Source organism: Cervus canadensis, chromosome 8 (assembly GCF_019320065.1).
Source record: "Cervus canadensis isolate Bull #8, Minnesota chromosome 8, ASM1932006v1, whole genome shotgun sequence".
NCBI classification, from domain to species: domain Eukaryota; kingdom Metazoa; phylum Chordata; class Mammalia; order Artiodactyla; family Cervidae; genus Cervus; species Cervus canadensis.
The window spans coordinates 35,210,944-35,229,726 of NC_057393.1; the positions used below are offsets into that span (position 1 = coordinate 35,210,944).

The window sequence follows — 18,783 nt, forward strand, 5'->3', positions numbered from 1 at the left end:
AAAAGGAAAAAGAAAAATGTACTTGACAAAATTAAAAAGCACATTTATTTTTAAAAAGAAAGAAATGTAACCAGTTCTTCAAAAGTCTCTCTTGTGCCTCCTCCCCATCAGTACACCCCTTCCAAAGATAATCAATACCCAGACTTTTAAAGCTATACATTAGTTTTGCTTGTTTTTAAACTTCATATGATTGGAGTTATACAGTATGCACTTGTTTTTGTGTGGCTTCTCATTCAGTATCATGTTTGTGAAATTCATCCTTGTTAGTGTATGTAGTTTTATTGGCTCATTTCGTTCTTTGTATAACATTATATGAATATATGATGTATAATTATCAACTATTACAAGGGAACACTGCCACATTTAGAACTATAGTATCCTTTGCCCATTTAATGTATTTCCATTGCAAAACCCTGGAGATATTATTAGACTGGAGTTTCAAAAAATGTTATCATACTCTCTATATACTGAGCTTTAAAGTTCAAATTCAGATGAATTCACATGCATCTATCAACTGTCTACTACGTGCCGGTACCAGGCTAGACACCAGGACACGTTTGAGAATTTCACCATCTAATGAGGAATAGATACAAAAGTAGATATTTAGATTCTGTCTAAAAATGAGGAGAGCAGCCTGGTTTGCACAAATGGTGTTTGATCTCTGTGTTTTACCTCTTTGGGGCATTTTCGTCCAGGACAGACAGCATGGAGAGCCAGCTGCTTGCCAGCCTGTGGGAGCCCGGAAGAATGTCCAGAGCAGTGCACTTGTGTAGGGTTGCAAACCTTCATCAGCTCTGGTTTCTAATATCTGCATGTGTTTTTATCACATAGAATGTGGAGGAATGGGGTGAGTAGCCAATAGAGTTCTTAATGATGTTAAAAATGATAGCTGTTAATGGTTTTGTCTTTCCTCTGTGCTGGGAGCTGTCCTAAGCATATTACAAGTGCTATTTATTCCTCCCAGCAACTTATAAGGTGAATGCTATCATCAGCCCGATTGCCCAGATGATGGAGTTGAGATGGTGAGAGAGTAGCTTGCCTTGGCATCACACAGTTAGTGGTGAATTTGGATGCAAGTGATGGACACAGGATGAGGGTCTATTTCCCCACCCTGTGGCTCTACTTCAAAGTCTCTTGCTACTGCCCTGACGCTGTTGATTAGGGTTTGCAAATCTTTGAAGCTACTGGGGAAATGATACTGATGAAATCTCAAGTCTGGGAAGGAATTTGCATTTTTCTATCAAGTTTACATGCATTTTTCCCATTTGACACCCATAGCCGTTCTCTATGGTAGAGCCCAGGTATTGTTATTACTGTCTTTTACAAAAGGGAGAGACTGAAGCCAGGAGGGGTTAGATGACAGGAGTCACACAGTTAATTATCGACAGTCAACAGCAGACTGTCCCCTGCCTCTGGTTTCCCTTCTAACCTGCAGATGGAGCTGTGTTATCTCAGAACTCCTGTTCCCACCTCCAGACACTTTGAGTTCCTCAAAGGACTTGGGGAGCATCATTCCTCCCTCTATGCTGTTGCACAGCACTTGCCCTTGCCTTGAAGGCTGATTTGGCTCTTTACTCCCCCTTTAGTCTGGAACCAAGCTGCTCTGATTTGAATCCAGCTCCACCATTTACTGTGAGCCTATGTTTCCTCATCTGTAAAATGGAGAGAATAATGTTGTCTACTTCATAGGGTGTTGTAAGAACTAAATGAGGGTTCTCATGCAGGGCTCTCTGAACAGGGCTGGATGGATGTATACAGTATGTGCTTAATAAATGTTAGCTGTTGTGATCACTCCTTCAATGATGATCACTCCATCATCTTGGTGGTGAGTCCCTTGTCCAAGCCTCCTCCAACCCTTTGAGCCTTATATTAGCCGTCTGTTGGATGTTTCTACCACCTTCGCCCTCACACCTAAGGTGGCACTTGTCATACCTGTCCACATTCCTGCTTTCTGCATCACTTCCCAACCTCCCCCGACTGTAATTTCTTTATTCACTTCTGGCAGTGTCAGGCACAGTGTTTAGCACATAGTGGGTGCTCAATAAATATTTAGTAAGCAAACTAACATTATTTTAGTTGATGTTCATCCAAGTGTCAGTAGTCTGGTTTCCAAGGGGACCTCTGAGTTTGCAGGGGAGTCCTGCTGGTACAAACAGCTCTTTTGTGCAGTATGTAAAGACCTCCCTCTAAGTGAATACACTGAGATGCTCAGAGCTGATGTGACCCTATACTAGCTAGGGTGCCCAGTTTAGCCAGTCCAGCTCTGGCTGAACTTCAGCCCTCCACTCCCCTTCCAGCCCAGGACCAAACTGGAGATTTCAGATGCCTCATAGCACAACCTCATATTGCTGAACAGAACATCCTGGTTGAAGAAATAGTGTCCTGCCAGCCCCATTTCACAGCAACCAACCTCATATGAGACAATGTGCTCTGGAAATGGAAGAAAAACAAGCACCACAGAGGTTGGTCCTGGATTGCTGCGGCCAGCAAAGCAGGTAAGAATCGAAAGTGGTTGATGTACAGTTTGGGGAAAAGAAACAAGAGACAGAATTAAAGTTTTAAAGATGGGGTCAGGGGACTCAAGACCTCTTGAGTCAAGAGCCCTGCTCCTCGGAGCCACATCACTTTTATTTAGTGTCTTGGCAAGCAGAAAGTATCTGTTGTGTTACGATGAAGTCAGCCTCCTGTGTCTCTGGTCACATCTCCCATTTTATTGATTACTTTAGACTATCTTTGTTATTTTCTTGTACAAGGGCTATCACCTAGCTGGAGGTCATAGACCCATATATGCCTTGGGAAAACATCTTAGTGTGTGCACAAGCAGTGTTCTGAATCTGCACTGATCTGGCGTTCCAAGGTCCACACTATGTTTTTCCTTAGCTTAGCAGGGCATGACAACCCCAACTGATGAACCTGATGTACTTTTATTTGGTTTATGCTGTATTGCTATATTTTGCTTTTATTCTTTTCCCATGGTGATTTTTTTTCATGGCTTAGCCAGAGCAACAGGCAGCTGACTATTAACCTCTGCATATCCCCCTTTTGTTTTTGTAGCAGAAGATATGTTGATCTCGCAACTTCTTTCTTCATTAGTTCCCGGAGGGTTTTTCGTGTGCATCTGAGGACTAAACAGAAGATTATAGTGAAACAGCAAAACATAGCTAGTGTTCAGTGAGATCACCTCCGATGTCTTTGATCCACTTGAGAGGACTCAATGAGTTAAGGCCCTCTGTATTCCTTGAAGTCTATCTGCACCTGGTAATGGTCTAAGAGAAGCATGCTGCATGCCAATGATTTTTGCCTGTAGCTTTTTAATATCTAGAGTAAAGTTGTCAGCCGTATGGCCCTGCAAGTGCTGTCTAACCTTTTCCCAGGAGTGTTTAGATTAGTTATATTCCTGGGCATGTCACACAAAAAGTAGTAATGTTCCAGTCACACTTTAAATGTATTTGTAATTTAAGATTTTGTACTTCTTCTCCTAAGAGTAGCACTGCATTTTCTAAATCCACCAACCTGTTGTTAATCTCCTCATCTATATGAGTTTGGGCTCCCCAGTATACTCTGAGATTTTTGTGTATGTCTGGAGACAGTCTTTTTTGTACCTTGATGAGACTGTTCAGAACCCAAACATCTCCAGTTTCTGGAGGGATGAGACAGAGAGAAAAGAAAAATGTTTTAATTTTACCCACAGGTATAAATCACTAAATTATTTTAAACCATCAGTGACCTGAGGAGAAGAGTTTTTTAATATCTGAAAACAAAGATTAGAAGCCAGTAATATGTCAGACAAAAAGTCATGAAAATTGTAGTCATATTTAGCTGTTCAATCTCATGTAACCAATCCTTTTGTTTTGTGGCCCTTGCCTGACGACAAAGGACATCAGTGAACGTGGTAGTCTCCAGAAAGCTCATGAAATTTTTGCCAGTGTCTGTACGACCCAGCAAAGTGGGTGCCCTGATCACTGGAAATTGCAGAAAATGTATTTTAACCTTTTTTTTTTTCCATTGTGAGATATTAACCCTACAGCCAGGAAAGGCTTATCCTATCAAATAAAAGTGAGGTTTGTCAGGGAGCCAGGAAAAGCCAAGTGGCCATCTTGGATTTCCCATAGCCCCAGCTGTTTGGTTTATAGCCATTTTTCCATTTTAAGTTTCCTGATGAGGAGTTAATTTTGTAGAAGCAGAATGTGCTTTGTCCATGTGTGTCATCGTCTTCATAGATCATTGTGAAGCAACACTCATTCATTTTATCAAAGTAACAAAAGATTTTAAAAACAAGTATGAATCACTTAAAGACTAAGAAATTTACATAGTCTGTTATCAAAAGTCACATACCAGGAAGACTTTGTCTTTTTTAACAGGAAAAGAAAATCAAATTCCAGATTGGTACCAGCTTATATTCATTTTGAAACAATAGTTATTCATTTAGTCAAAGTAACAATAAAAGATTTCAAAGGCAGTTTAATGTCTTAAGAAACTTGTGTCATGCACAAAACTCTCTTCTACTTGCCACAAACCTTTTTTTATACTTTTATATTCATCACTCTATTTTCCCATTCAGATAACAGCCACCTGTAAGTTCAGATATACTTCCTTTTTCCTTAAGAGAATGTAATTCCATTCCTTATACCTTTTAATTAAAAACACACCTTACTTTCCTTTAGCAACTGTGAACTGTACTTTATAACATCATTCTGTAGATTGGTAAATATAAATCACTCAAAGCTATGTCATTTGCAAAAGTATTTTCACGAAGTCAATAAATAAACATTAATACCAGGTATCAATTCAATAATGAATATTTCCCAGTTCACACAAGCCTGAAATTCATTTTAATTTTTTTGAATTTAGAATTGTTTGATTCATAAGCACTTACTTCTCTTTAGGCCAATTAAATAGAGCTCATTGACCAATCAGCCTTTAGCAATTTTGTCCAAGGACAAAGACACACACTGAGATACACATAAATTTAGACAGACATATAGACAGAGATCTCATAGTTTTCTGCTTAATATTTAAAATGTCTCTTTTTTTCTGCTTGATATTTAAAATGTCTCTTTGCCCCTTCTTTTTTCTTGGTTTGAGTTCTACCAATTTGTTCATGGCTGGAGTCCCAGATAGAGTGGGCTGTGTATCCCAAGGACACGATAAGAGTTAACTTAGGTTTTTTTCCCCGGCCTGTTTTTGTTTCTCGAACAGAATTGGAGCTCCAAAGAAGTATTTTAACAAGCCAGCTTTTTCTTAATTGCACGTGCAAAAAGAACCGGTTTTGCAATTTCAAAAAGACTTAATTTTAACCAGTTTTCTTTGGAGTTTAAAGAATATCATGGCCATTCAGTATCAAAAATTTCATCTCTCTTCGTAGTCATAGTTTCATAGTTAAAAATTAATCCAGTGAATGTTCAAATTGGCTCTGATGACAGGGGTGGACAGACTGATAAGAAGTTGTCCCAGCAGAGATTATCTCTCTGGGCAGGTGAGGTCTTCGCTTAAAGAAAACCTGTCCTTTAACCTCTATTTTCTCCCAGGCTCTTATGCAGTATCCCCTCACCTGTTCTATAGCTGATCTTCCATAAGTACTTGATCTTGAGTTCTCCCCCAATTTCCATTGCCTATTAATTGATCTAAAGAGATGGGGATCTGTCTGGCTTGGTCATGAGCCACCATAATCAAATGGGAACCCTCAGCTAGTCCCTGCACTATTTCTAAGGTAAAAGGGGAATTTACTCCATAATTTTGAACAGCTTGCTTAAGTTTCTTTAGTATTTTAAAGGGAATCTGTTTGTGTACAGCCTCATACACCCCATTAGGATTATTAGGATCTTTCCCAGGAGCTACTCGTTCATGTATTGTCCTTGGACATGTCATAGTCAGAGCCTCCAAGTCACCCTCCTGTCGAGTCTGACAAATACCTTTCTGGAGGGGTGACAGAACTGCTGTCCATGACAAGGAAAGAAAAGCTTGAGTCACTCCAGCTGTTAAGATAGGAGCGGGAGGTATACTGTCTATGGTGAAACAGATCACCAGCCCAGGTGGGATGCATGAGACAAGTGCTCGGGCCTGGTGCACTGGGAAGACCCAGAGGAATCGGGTGGAGAGGGAGGTAGGAGGGGGGATCGGGATGGGGAATACGTGTAAATCTATGGCTGATTCATATCAATGTATGACAAAACCCACTGAAATGTTGTGAAGTAATTAGCCTCCAACTAATAATAAAAAAAATAAATTAATTAAAAAAAAAAAAAGATAGGAGCGGGAGGAAGAGGAGATAAAGAAAATTCGTCCTCCCCAAAGGAAGGTACAGAAGGAACTGTAGCTTTAAGAGTCTCCTGCGTTTTTTTGTTCTACGCCCTCTGGCTTTGTGTATTCAGGTTCTCCCTTTGACTGGGTTTTACCTTCATCCTCACTCCCTTCTGAGCTTTCTGGAGTCTAAAGAGGTTCTAAAATTGATTTTATCAATGTCCAAATTGACCAGATAGATACAGGCAAGGGCTCTCCCTTGCAAAAAGCTTCTCTAATTTACTACCTACCTACTCCCAAGTTCCTAAATCTAAAGTACCGAGAGAAGGGAACCGTGGGCAATGTTTCTCAATGGTTTGTAAAAGCTCCAATAGCCGGCCCTCACTAATTTTTTTTGTTGTTCACCTACCCGCCTGGGCCCCGGCCCCATAACAATACAGCCGGTATGGTTCCAAGTTTTCTGAATTTCCTATATTTAACCCCAGTTTTAATGCCTGAGAGTGTTATTTACTGCAAAGGGGGATTTTCAGAGGCCTCACCCCACTCTTCTTCAGGACCGTGCACTGATGTTTCAACTTCAGTTTGGCTCACAGCGATCCTTAACTTTCAAGAGCCCCACGTTGGGCGCCACTTGCTGCAGCCAGCACAACAGGTAGGGATCGAAGGTGGTCGACACACAGTTTGGGAAAAAGAAACTAGAGACAGAATTAAAGTTTTAAAGATGGGGTCAGGGGACTCAAGACCTCTTGGGTCAAGAGCCCTTCTCCTCGGAGCCACATCACTTTTATTTAGTGTCTTGGCAAGCAGAAAGTATCTGTTGTGTTACAATGAAGTCAGCCTCCTGTGTCCCCTGTCACGTCTCCCATTTTATTGATTACTTTAGACTATCTTTGTTATTTTCTTGTGCAAGGGCTATCACCTAGCTAGAGGTCATAGACCTGCATATGCCTTGGGAAAACATCTTAGTGTGTGCACAAGCAGTGTTCTGAATTTGCTCTGATCTGGCATTCCAAGGTCCACACTATGTTTTTTCTTAGCTTAGTAGGGCGTGACAACCCCAACTGATGAACCTGATGTACTTTTATTTGGGTTATGCTGTATTGCTATATTTTGCTTTTATTCTTTTCCCATAGTGATTTTCTCATGCTTAGCCAGAGCAACAGGTGGCTGACTATTAACCCCTGAACTGGATAAAATCATAAAGTACATTAAACTTGTTTCCAGCACCCTCCCTTTCCTCTTCCTGGCATACCTTCAAACCCACTTGACAAACATTGTATCTTCCATTTGTAAGTCCCTATGCCAGATGTGGGGTGTAAAGAGTTTGCTCACAGTCTAGCGAGGAAGGCAGACATACATACAACCAACTCTAATTGAAGCCAGACTCTGCAAATAATCATAGCTAATAATCATAGCTAACACTGGTTATTTGTTATGTGCCAGGCACTGTCATTTTTATATGCATTGTCTCATGTAATTGTCACAAAAACCTCCTATGATACAGATTTCTCCATCTGACAGCTGTGGAGGGAAGTTACCTGGCCAAGGTCACCCAGCTAGTAATGTTAATAGACAAAGGAGGGAATTTAGAGTCATATAGTCGGGCAGCAAAGCCTGGCTTCCTAATAAATAAGTTATCCTACCATTCTAGAAGTCTAAGGAAAATCCCATGAGAACCAGAATAAGGAGTGGTGATTTTGGGGAAGAACATCTCAAAGGATGGGACACTTCAGTCTGCCAGGAGCTGGCACATGAGATCCCACCCATGACAAGGTCATAAGGGAGAAAACCTGACAGACAAGGCGGATCAGGTTTTCAGGGATTCCAAAAAGGCCAGCTCACGAGATCCCTCCCATGCAAGGTCACAAGGACAAAACCTGACAGGCAAGGCAGATCAGGTTTTCAGGGATTCTGAAAAGCTGCCCCCAGTGCTCACCTTAAAGATGATATCTGTCTTTCTCATACTTGCTTCAATAGACTACTCCCTAATTTCTGTGACACAGGCAGAAGGCCTTCCCTGATCTCTTTCCAAATAAGAATCAATTTAGAACTTTAATCAATAAGTTTCCCGGGTGGTGGTATTTTATGAGATTATCCAGGGTGAAAGGAGTGTTTTAATTTATACTTCTTCGCTGGTATTTTAGTTTGTTTGGCAAATGCGTCTATGCCCTTGGTACTAATATGCATGACTGCTTATAATACCCTAATCATAAAACAGCATAAAGAACCTGATCATATAAAGGCCCTAATAGACATAGAGCCTTTTTGGGGGGTAAAGGGGTCCTATTAGAAAACATAAGAAAAATTATGCTAAAGGTGGTTATTGGGTTAACATTTGCTTGCTGTGTTTTTACTCTTAATGTGCTAAGGTTGTGTTATAGAAACCATTGTTAATATAGTTATAGATCTAGAAAAATAAGAGCTTAGCCCTAGTGTGGTAACAATGAAACGGTCATTAATTATCACCCAGGAGTGCTAGGCAGGGGCTGCCTCACCAAAGTCGCAGAGTCAGTGTGGGGTAAACTTCTTAGATAAACGCAACTGACAACTTCTGCAGAAGGATTAATTTTTGTGTTAACAAGGTTATGCTTCTACTCTGTACTGTTGCCCTATGAGACTGCTACCTTTCAGTTAAGGTCACCAGAGAAACAGAAAATAGGTTTACATTCACCTGACTTGCATAAAATGTTAATAGGCCTCAAGGCCAGAAGATAATGTACAAGACCCTCATAAACAAAGAAGTATGCAGAAAACACCCTGGTTTCGTGAAGAACAAGCTGATGTAATGTTAAACTATCTTCCCCTTAGAAATGTACTAATTTAGGGTATAAAAGCTACGGTAAAAAAATAAAGCATTGCCAGACCCTGCCAGACTCTGCTGCACCCCCCGTCTGGTCACTCTCTTTCTCTCTCTCTCTCTCTCTCCCTCGCAGACTTGGCTATATCAAGGCTGGTCTCACGTGTCTTCTCTCGCTGACGCCGTTCATCCCGAGGGTACCCCCTGGATCCTGCCAAGGCTGAACCCCGGCAAGGTGATTTTGGGGGAAAACTTCTCAAAGGATGGGACACTTCAGTCAAACCTAGAAAGATAAGTAGAGTCTGGAGCCCACAGTAAGTGCCTTCCAAGTCCCTCGGTGCTTAAAGACCAGTTCTCTCTCTTTTACCAAAACTACAGGTTAGATTTAAGAGTAAAAAGCTTTTTCCACTTTTTCTTAAGTTCCAAGTAGGGAACCTATTTACATTTTCGTCCTGGAGATTTGAAGGCAGAAATCCAAAGTTTGTCTTGCAAGGTCATTGGGCACATTTGGTAAACAGGTTTTACAAATGGCAGTGATTGGTCTTGCTTATACTTGGTCAAAAAGGTCAGTTTTCATTCCAATCCCAAAGAAAGGCAATCCCAAAGAATGCTCAAACTACCGCACATTTGCACTCATCTCACACGCTAGTGAAGTAGTGTTCAAAATTCTCCAAGCCAGGCTTCAGCAATATGTGAACCGTGAACTTCCAGATGTTCAACTGGTTTTAGAAAAGGCAGAGGAACCAGAGATCAAATTGCCAATATCCGCTGGATCATCGAGAAAGCAAGAGAGTTCCAGAAAAACATCTATTTCTGCTTTATTGACTATGCCAAAGCCTTTGACTGTGTGGATCACAATAAACTGTGGAAAATTCTGAAAGGGATGGGAATACCAGACCACCTGACCTGCCTCTTGAGAAACCTATATGCAGCTCAGGAAGCAACAGTTAGAACTGGACGTGGAACAACAGACTGGTTCCAAATAGGAAGAGGTGTATGTCAAAACTGTATACCGTCACCCTGCTTATTTAACTTACATGCAGAGTACATCATGAGAAACGCTGGACTGGAAGAAGCACAAGCTGAAATCAGGATTGCGGGGAGAAATATCAATAACCTCAGATATGCAGATGACACCACCCTTATGGCAGAAAGTGAAGAGAAACTAAAAAACCTCTTGATGAAAGTGAAAGAAGAGAGTGAAAAAGTTGGCTTAAAGCTCAACATTCAGAAAACTAAGATCATGGCATCTGGTCCCATCACTTCATGGCAAATAGATGGGGAGACAGTGGAAACAGTGTCAGACTTTATTTTTTGGGGCTCCAAAATCACTGCAGATGGTGACTGCAGCCATGAAATTAAAAGACGTTTACTCCTTGGAAGGCAAGTTATAACCAACCTAGATAGCATATTAAAAAGCAGAGACATTACTTTGCCAACAAAGGTCTGTCTAGCCAAGGCTATTGTTTTTCCAGTGGTCATGTATGGATGTGAGAGTTGGACTGTGAAGAAAGCTGAGCACTGAAAAATTGATGCTTTTGAACTGTGGTGTTGGAGAAGACTCTTGAGAGTCCCTTGGACTGCAAGGAGATCCAGCCAGTCCATCCTAAAGGAGATCAGTCCTGGGTGTTCATTGGAAGGACTGATGGTTGAAGCTGAAACTCCAATACTTTGGCTACCTCATGCGAAGAATTGACTCATTGGAAAAGACCCTGATGCTGGGAGGGATTGGGGGCAGGAGGAGAAGGGGATGACAGAAGATGAAATGACTGGATGGCATCACCGACTCGATGGACATGAGTTTGAGTACACTCCGGGAGTTGGTAATGGACAGGGAGGCCTGACGTGCTGCGATTCATGGGGTCGCAAAGAGTCAGACACAACTGAGCGACTGAACTGAACTGATACTTGGCCAAACCACATTTTAAGTATATTTTCTCCCTTGTGTGGTCTTTTTGGTTGCTTCTGACTCCATAACCAGTGATATGTCCCAAAGAATTAATATTTAATCCCACCTGCCTATGCAGAGTGAAGGTGAAGACTGGGGCATATCCTCTGGGTCTGTTCCCTGTGAGCTCTATTCTCTGAAAAAGTTTGGAGGCAGCCAAAATTGAGGGCAGCCTTTGTGGTGAAGAATTATCACACCTCTCGATGATTTGATGAAAGTGCAGATCGGCTGAGGCACTAGATTTGTATTGGTGAGTGTGTGTATGTGCTTCAAGGCAGTGTTTCTTATACGTCAATGTGCATGTGCATCCCTGGGGACCTTGTTAAAATGCAGATTCTGGTCCAGCAGCTTTGGAGTGGGGCCTGAGATTCTGCCTGTCTGAATCTAGCAGGTGTTGGTAATACCGCCCCTGCTTAGGCCACGCTTCAAATAGCCATGCCATAAGGTCATTGCATGTCTTAGTCTCAGGACTTATTTTGGTACCAAATGACCAAGCCCTCCCTCCCCAGTCCCCGCCTCCACATACTGAAGAAGGAAATGGCAACCCATTCCAGTATTCTTGCCTGAAAAATTCCATGGACAGAGGAGCGTGGCAGGCTGCAGTCCTTGGGGCTACAAAGAGTTGGACCTGACTTGGCCACTAAACAACAACAACAAGAGCACAACACAGTGTTGTAATATGAGAGAGCCATAACTATGACTTAATTAAAATTACTTTATATGATATATATTTTTTAGACATTCAATTTTCACAAAAGTCTTCAGCCTTTATTAGTGGACCTCTTCTGGAATTCCCAGAGGCACCTTTACATTTAATTTAGGCTTAGAAAGATTAAAGAGAGTCATCCTTTTCAAAGGGTTTCAGTGTTCAGTCAATTGAAATGATCCTATTATGCATCAAAGAAATGCCAGTTTCATTCACATAGGCTTTACTTCCTCTATGTTCTGCTTTAATGACCTCAGCCTTTTTCATTTTTCACTTACGTCCTGTTTCAACCAGTTTATCTATCCCCTGGCTTTAATTAACACATGTACCTGTCCATGACCACTATATCTTTAGCCCTACTCCAGTCTTCTCTCTGAGCCCATAATTAACTACCCTAGTATTTAACTACCTTTCCAATATTTCTGCTGGCATATCAGCTCTACAAGTTCCAATCTTCACAGGTCTCCCCTACCTCTCTTTCCCAATCCACTGGAGCCACAGTTATTCACTTAGTTTGGGAGCCATTTGAGACTCTTTCTCCTCCTCTACCCTCCACATCCTATCAATCAGTAATGCTTGTTAATTCTATGTCTTAAATTTGTCCACTATCTTTATCCCCATTGCCACTATGCTGACTTAAGCTCTTGCCATCTTTTTCAGGATTATTGCATTGCCTCCTCCAAGATCATCCTGACTTCAGTCTTTTTTTTTAATTAGTTTATTTTTTATTGAAGGATAATTGCTTTACAGAATTTTGCTGTTTTCTGTCAAACCTCAACATGAATCAGCCATAGATATTCATATATCCTCTCCTTTTTGAACCTCCCTCCTATCTCCCTCCCCATCCCACCCCTCTAGGTTGATACATAGCCCCTGTTTGAGTTTCCTGAGCCATAAAACAAATTCCTGTTGGCTATCTATTTTACATATGGTAATGTAAATGTCCATGTTACTCTTTCCATACATCTTACCTTCTCCTCTCCTCTCCCCATGTCCATAAGTCTACTGTCTATGGCTGTTTCTCTGTTGTTGCCCTGTAAATAAATTCTTCAGTACCATTTTTCTAGATTCCGTATGTATGTGTCAGAATATGATATTTATCTTTCTCTTTCTGACTTACTTCACTCTGTATAATAGCTTCTAGGTTCGTCCACCTCATTAGAACTGACTCAAAGGCATTCCTTTTCATGGCTGAGTAATATTCCATTGTGTATATGTACCACAACTTCTTTATCCATTCATCTATCCATGGACATTGAGTTTTTTGTTTCCTTGTTCTAGCTATTGTAAATAGTGCTGCAATGAACAATGGGATACATGTGCCTTTTTCAATTTTGGTTTCCTCAGGGTATATGCCTAGAGGTGGGATTGCAGGGTCCTATGGTGGTTTTATTCCTAGTTTTTTAAGGAATCTTCATACTGTCTTCCATAGTGGCTTCATCAATTTACATTCCCACCAATAGTGCAAGAGCATTCCCTTTTCTCCACACCCTCTCCAGCATCCATTGTTTCTAGACTTTTTGATGATGGCCGTTCTGACCAGTGTGAGGTGATATCTCATTGTAGTTTTGATTTGCATTTCTCTAATAATGAGTGATGTTGAGCATCTTTTCGTGTGTTTGTTAGCCATTTGTATGTCTTCTTTGGAGAAATGTCTGTTTAGGTCTTTTTCCCGCTTCTTCATTGGGTTGTTTCTTTCTCTGGCATTGAGTTGTATGAGCCACTTGTATATTTTGGAAATTAATCCTTTGTCAGTTGTTTCATTTGCTATGGTTTTCTCCCATTCTGAGGGTTGTCTTTTCACCTTGTTTATAGTTTCCTTTACTGTGCAAAGCTTTTAAGTTTAATCAGGTCCCACTTGTTTACTTTTGTTTTTATTTCCATTACTCTAGGAGGTGGGTCATAGAGGATCTTGCTTTGATTTATGTCATTGAGTGTTCTGCCTATGTTTACCTCTAAGAGTTTTATAGTTTCTGGTCTTACATTTAGGTTTTTAATCCATTTTGAGTTTATCTTTGTGTATGGTGTTAGGAAGCATTCTAATTTCATTCTTTTACATATTTCTGTCCAGTTTTCCCAGCACCGTTTATTGAAGAGGCTGTCTTTGCCGCATTGTATATTCTTGCCTCCTTTGTCAAAAATAAAGTAACCATGGGTACATGGGTTTATTTCTGGGCTTTCTATCTTGTTCCATTGGTCTATATTTCTGAGGTTTCTTTCTTTGTCAGTACCATACTGTCTTGATGACTGTAGCTTTGTAGTATAATCTGAAGTCAGGCAGGTTGATTTCTCCAGCTCCATTATTCTTTCTCAAGACTGCTTTGGCTATTTGGGGTCTTTTGTGTTTCCAAATGAATTGTGAAATTTTTTGTTCTAGTTCTGTGAAACATGCCATTGGTAATTTGATAGAGATTGCATTGAATCTGTAGATTGCATTTGGTAGTACAGTCATTTTCACAATATTGATTCTTCCTACCCAGGAACATGGAATATCTCTCCATCTGTTTATGTCATCTTAATTTCTTTCATTCGTGTCTTGTAATTTTCTGTGTACAGTTCTTTTGTCTCCTTAGGTAAGTTTATTCGTAGATATTTAATTCTTTTGCAATGGTGAATGGGATTGATTTCTTAATTTCTCTTTCTGATTTTTCATTGTTAGTATATCAAAGTACAAGTGATTTCTGTGTATTGATTTTGTATCCTACAACTGCTAAATTTACTGACTTGCTCTAGTAATTTTCTGATACTATCTCTAAGGTTTTCTATGTACAGTATCATGTCACCTGCAAACAATGAGAGCTTTACTTCTTTTTCAATCTGGATTCTTTTTATTTCTTTTTCTTCTCTGATTGCTGTAGCTAGGACTTCCAGAACTATGTTGAATAGTGGCAGAAGTGGACACCCTTGTCTTGTTCCTGCTCTTTGAGGGAATGCTTTCAGTTTTTCACCATTGAGAATAATGTTTGCTGTAAGCTTATCATATATGGCCTTTTGTTGGTCCTTTAATGGACCGGAACCTGGTGGTCTGGAGTCGACGATAAGAAAGTAAGAGAGAGAAAGAGGCTGATAGTGCTTGTTTGTCCTTTAATGGACTGGAACCTGGTGGCCCGGAGAGTAAGAGAGAGAGAAAGAGGCTGGTATCCCCTGGTTTATGTGGAAAGCCAATAGAGTCCTGTTCTTAGGGCTCGCACTGCTGCACATAGGCACCAGGCGCCCACTCGAGTGGGTGAAGGTACAGTGCGCCTTCTCTAGAGGGTCTTAGAAGCCCGGGCAAGAAAGTGAGCTCAGCGGGCCTCCGCACTCCAAGGAATTAGCCAGAAATAGAGAGAGAGAGAGAAAGACAGAAAGAAGGAATAGAAGGAAAGAAAGAAAGACACGGGGACCAAAGCTCTGATGGAGCAAAGGTGTTTTAATCAACATGGTGTGGGCATATATACTGTCTTACAAGGTGGTTATTCTCAGCAAAGACAAAGATTAAAATTTCAGACTTACAAAACATAAGATGATCCCTATCAAAGAGAGAGAGTTGCAAACAATCACCTTTTACCATTTGGCTCATAAAAAGGAAGAGGGTACTTATCACTGTAATGAGAAATGCCTGGATTCCTCAGCCCCAGGAAAGGCATGCCTCTCCTCTTAATTCCTGAATATTCAGGAATCAATAATGAGGGTTCCTGACAAATCCAAAAGAGCACACAGGAAGCCTCTTGTTAAATGCTTCCTGACAGTGATTGCAGCCATGAAATTAAAAGATGCTTACTCCTTGGAAGGAAGTTATGACCAACCTAGATAGCATATTAAAAAGCAGAGACATTACTTTGCCAACAAAGGTCTGTCTAGCCAAGGCTATGGTTTTTCCAGTGGTCATGTATGGATGTGAGAGTTGGACTGTGAAGAAAGCTGAGCACTGAAAAATTGATGCTTTTGAACTGTGGTGTTGGAGAAGACTCTTGAGAGTCCCTTGGACTGCAAGGAGATCCAGCCAGTCCATCCTAAAGGAGATCAGTCCTGGGTGTTCATTGGAAGGACTGATGCGGAAGCTGAAACTCCAATACTTTGGCTACCTCATGCGAAGAATTGACTCATTGGAAAAGACCCTGATGCTGGGAGGGATTGGGGGCAGGAGGAGAAGGGGATGACAGAAGATGAAATGACTGGATGGCATCACCGACTCGATGGACATGAGTTTGAGTACACTCCGGGAGTTGGTGATGGACAGGGAGGCCTGACGTGCTGCGATTCATGGGGTCGCAAAGAGTCGGACACGACTGAGTGACTGAACTGAACTGAACTGAACTGAACTGAACTGAGGGTTAGTTCTCTGGTAGTCTAGGGTCTTGGAGTCAGTGCTCCCACACCTAAGGCTCAGAGCTTGATCTTGAAAAGCTCCCCCTACAGTATATTCTGTGTCTGTTGCGTTCACCTTCCAGCTGCCTGGGTTAACTAGAATCCTCTCCTCCAGACCGTCCTCTGCTACTCTTGCAAGAATCTCAGCCATCACCACAGAGGTCCCCGTCACCAGAACAGTCTCGGTCTCTAGTACCAAAGCATAAGCCACAGAACCAGAGGAGTGCCTCTGCCACTAGCCAGGTTACCTCTTACTGCACACTGGCCCTGACTTCGGTCTTATTCTTCATATTAACCCATCTTCCATGTCATGATTCAGAATGCAAATCTTATCATATTGCTTCCTAGCTAAAAAATCTTCAGTGAGACTCCATTGCCCATAGTAGAGCTTCCTGAAAGATGTGTGCTACAATGAATTAAGACATGCCAAACATGGCTATGTATGTGGCCAGCCAGCCACAAGCAGCCTCAATCTTTTACCCTGGTATCCATATGTGTATTCATTTTCCATGTACATCATGAGTGGTATGGTAAGGAAGGACTGGCTATAATATTAGGTTCAAACTCCAGCCACTTGCCAAGTTCTCCCTCTCATCTCTAGTACTCACTGCTTCATATCTTATTATCTAATCAGTGCCATTTCCTGCCATGTGCAAAGCTATTTCATATCTGTATCATTGTACAGAGGGTAAATTCATCCATCAAACTTGGGATGAACCTCTCCATGTCTCTATCTGGCAAATATCTACACATCTTTTAAAATGTAATTCAAACTTCTCCTTCGTGGGTAGTCTTCTCTGAGTTTCCAGGATGAAATTGCCATTTCAGCCTTTGTGCTTCCACTGTAATTCCTAATCCACCTCTATTATGGGATTATCATACTGAAGAGCATCTTTTGGTTAGTATGTTTATCTCCCTTGCTGATCTGAGACTTTTCATCTTTGCTTCCCTAGTGCTTGACACACAGGAGGCTTAAGAAAAGATTAGGTGAACCAAATGCAATGAACTAGTTTACATCAGTCAGGATGGGCTAGGTTATGCTGCTAAAACAAATGACTTAACACAACAAAAGTTTATTTTTCTGTCTTTTTGTAATCATTCAGGTTGATGGATGTTCCATATGTAAACTCCTATGTGTGTATAATTTATAAATATATATAACATACATATATTTAAATTATGATGTAATGCACATATCATAAAATTCAGCATTTTAATCAGAGTGTACAATGTAGTGGCCTTAAGTATATTTACAATGTTGTGAAACCATCACTACTATCTAATTCCAGAAATTTTCATTAACCCAAATGGAAATCGCACATCCATTTAGCAGTCACTCTTCATTCCCTACTCCATCAACTCTCACTGCAACACCTTGCAATCATAATCTGCTTTCTTTATTTGCCTATTTTGTGTGTTTCATATAATCGGAATCATATAATATGTGGCCTTTTTTGTCTGGTTTCTTTCATTTAGCACACTGTTTTCAATTTTCATTTATGTTGTAACATGTATCAGTGCTTCATTCCTGTTTATGACTGAATAATACCATTATGGGTTTCCCTGGTGGCTCAGTGGTAAAGAATCTGCCTGCTAATGTAGGAGACTTGGGTTCAATCCCTGGGTTGGGAAGATCCCCTGTGTTCTTGCCAGTGTTCTTGCCAGGAAAATTCCATGGACGGAGGTGCAGTCCTACCATGTTCAAGAAATGGGAGCACTGAGATGTTTGTGAATATTCCTAATGATGTCACAGAGTTAATACCAAGGGAAATGAGAGATTAGCTCAAAACAGACCCATCATTTCTCTGCAAGTTCGTATGCACAAATCAGGCCAGTATCTGTTACTTAAATATTATAAAGTTTCCAGAAGGAAGATGAACAGAGAATTGCTGAGAGTGGTGTGGTGGTGGTTTAGTTGCTCAGCTGTGTCTTACTCTTTGTGACCCCATGGACTGTAGCTCGCCACGCTCCTCTATCCATGGGATTTCCCAGGCAGGAATACTGGAGTGGGTTGCCATTTCCTTCTCCAGGGGATCTTCCCCACCCAGGGATCAAACCTGGGGCTCCTACACTGCAGGCAGATTCTTTACCGACTGAGCCACCAGAGGCCCAAGAGTGGTATAGAATGAGGTAAAAGAGGAGGGGAGAATAAAAGCCAGAAGGAAAGAAGAACAGAAACAAATAAAAGAATTTCCAAAGAATTCTTAGTTTTGTTAATTAATTATAAACACATTTTGTATCTTTGAAAAAAAAATAAACCTCTTTTTTTTTTAATACAATATAGTGTAGCTAGAAATCACTCAAACTATGGCAATTTCACTTTCATACTGGAGTTGGTTCAGCCCTCAGCAGCTTCACAAATAACTGCTGCAGTACATTTTGTTAGATAAAATAACTGAACAATCATTTTCTGATGAAACTACAAAATCAATCTGAAAAAATGTAGAAATAAATATCTGCATGGGAGGATTTTCCTGAAAAGGAGCACTGCATGTCAACAAGCTGCTTCTGTCACCCAGCAACTGCCCTTTAGAGTTCCCTCCAATGGGGTGGTTTCAGCTGGCAGCTGGTGCAACCTTGAAAGAATCCAATTTGTTTTCCTGCTCCCTGATGTGTAGAGGTCACTGCTGGTTACAATGTGGTTGCTACTCAGTATTATCTGGAGTGTGATAAGGGGGCAGAATTGCCTTGAAATGCTCTTTTTTAAAATCTTGATGTTGACTCTGCATATACAGATGGGTCACA

General features: G+C 40.9%; 1 long non-coding RNA gene across 1 annotated transcript; it reads left to right on the top strand.

Moving 5' to 3' along the window:
- Positions 1-696: 696 nt before the first annotated feature.
- Positions 697-3,593, top strand: LOC122446124. The gene is made up of 3 exons (XR_006270780.1): positions 697-847; positions 2,298-2,495; positions 3,055-3,593. It is a non-coding gene; the product is annotated as an uncharacterized LOC122446124 (long non-coding RNA).
- Positions 3,594-18,783: the final 15,190 nt, after the last annotated feature.